At 41.8% G+C, this 2196-nt stretch overlaps 1 pseudogene; it reads right to left on the bottom strand.

Annotated features, from left to right (window-relative positions):
- Window positions 1-203: 203 nt before the first annotated feature.
- Window positions 204-1588, bottom strand: LOC109200934 (hepcidin-like; annotated as a pseudogene).
- Between the last annotated feature and the right edge of the window lie 608 nt (window positions 1589-2196).

Below are 2196 nucleotides of genomic sequence, written 5' to 3'. Positions count from 1 at the left end.
TTGTCACTAAAGTGTTTAATTATGTGGGCTACAGACCAAATCAAGTTATGGACTATATTTATATGAAAAACGTGTATACTTACTGCATTTGAATCATTTTAACCATATGTAACCACCTGCACATTATATCTAAATGACCATAAGTTTATTGTGATAAACTGTGTAATACAAGCATGTAGTTGAGGCAGTAACTGAGGACACAATGTGACTAAAACAGTATAATCTCACACATAGTCTGTGACATACAGTTTGTTAATACTGAGTGGTTGTGGGAGCAGGAATCCTCAGAACCTGCAGCAAACTCCACAGATACCGGGGTGCAGCAGCCACAGCAAAAGCGACACTTGATGCCACGCTTGTGTCTGCTGTTATACAGCATCTGTGGGAAACACAAGAGACATGAGCACTAGGGCTGCACGATTAATCGTTAGAAAATCGCGATCTCGATTCATACTTATGTGCGATCTCATTTCCAAATGACAACGATTTAAAAAAAAAAAAAAAAAAAAGACGACGACGATTGTACCGCATTTGATCCGGGACGTAATCTGCATGAAACAAGCGCTCACCCTTCCTGCTCAACAAATGACATGGGCGGAGCCTATACCAGTGATACAGAAGCTGTGCCGTGATGCTCAATTGGCAGGGAAACATCGGAGAACACGTCAGGGATGACGAGAAAGTAACAAGAGAAAATTTATGCCGGTCAACCACCCAAACATCAATAACGGGAATCTTATACAGCGCTTCCCTATACACGTCAAACTCCCGCAGGCTCAAAGAAATTACGGAGGCTATTACTTATCACCTGACCAAAGATATATCAACACTGCAGAACGAGGGATTTAGGAAATGATCAACACCCTAGACAAACGCTACACAGTGCCGTCCCGCAACTATTTTTCTATTGTTGCACTACCTGCTCTATACACACAGTGTCGAGCAACGGTGGAGACCGAATTTCAAGCAGTACAACATTTTGCGGCAACCACAAAATGTGAGGCATTTATTGTTTTTATTTTATTTATTGTTTTTATGTTCAGTTTCAACTGTTACGAAGTTGATGTGCAGTTAATAAGTGCAATAAATATTTATATTGGAAAAGAAAATCGTGAGAGAATCGTGATCTCAATTCTAGGCAAAAAAATCGTGATTCTCATTTTATGCAAAATCGTGCAGCCCTAATGAGCACAGAGTTCATCTGCAGCAGCATCACTGCTCTTTATTTTCACCTGCTCTAACAAACACTTTCATTTAGCTGAAGTAATTTGGCCACATTCATTCAGTTAGTGTTACTTACCTTCCATGAGTCCACTGATGCCTCCTCATGTGCTGCTGCTGGATAGTCCATGCTCATTGGCTCCTCCAGCTCCTGCTCCTGCTAATGAATTGAGTGCAGTAGAAACCACATTGTAGCACTGAAACAAACATTTGCAGCTTGTAAGCTAATACACTTGGTTAAAGTCAAGTTCTTACTTCAGTGACTGGGACAGCTCTGCTGAACACAGATGAATGTGAGCACGACGGCCACTGCAACTGCAACACTGAACGTCTTCATCTTAGGAGGCTTTGAGAGGCTCAAGTTTGACTCTTTTCCTGGTCTGGATGATTGTTGTGAGCTGAGTCCTTCTGTCTGATGGTAAATGTGTGCAGAAGTGCTGATATTATACTGATTTGGGCCCCTGCTGCCTCGTCACTCACAGCTCTTACTCTACCTGATTTCAGGAACATTGCAAAATTCCTTATTTTCCTATGCTATGAAATTCTGGGAATGGGAAATTCCTGAGGAATGAGAAAATCTGTACTTTTCAGTCGGCATGAACTTTGACCTTTTCTTCGGATGTTTAAATATATGGGTTTCCCCAGTCCTATTGATGCAAGCATGTTCCCGACAGTAGTTTCTGTACTCTGAGTGACGAGGCAGCAGTGGAGCAAATGAGTATAAATACCAGCACCTTTCCCTCAGTCAACCATCACAAAGGAGCTGACAAGAGTCAACGAGAGAGTCAAAGGATCTGACCACCTTAAACCACTCAAACCTCCTGAAGATGAAGACGTTCAGTTAGTTGCAGTGGCCGTTGCACTCATCTGTATTTGCATTCAGCAGAGCTCTGCCACATTTGCTGAGGTAACAGACTCTTTTAAATTCATGTAATGTGCTGCTTCTGCATGAATTTGTTGTGAAATGCTAAGATC

This window comes from Oreochromis niloticus, unplaced genomic scaffold (assembly GCF_001858045.2).
Source record: "Oreochromis niloticus isolate F11D_XX unplaced genomic scaffold, O_niloticus_UMD_NMBU tig00007817_pilon, whole genome shotgun sequence".
NCBI lineage: Eukaryota > Metazoa > Chordata > Actinopteri > Cichliformes > Cichlidae > Oreochromis > Oreochromis niloticus.
This window is presented reverse-complemented; position numbering and strand designations above follow the sequence as displayed.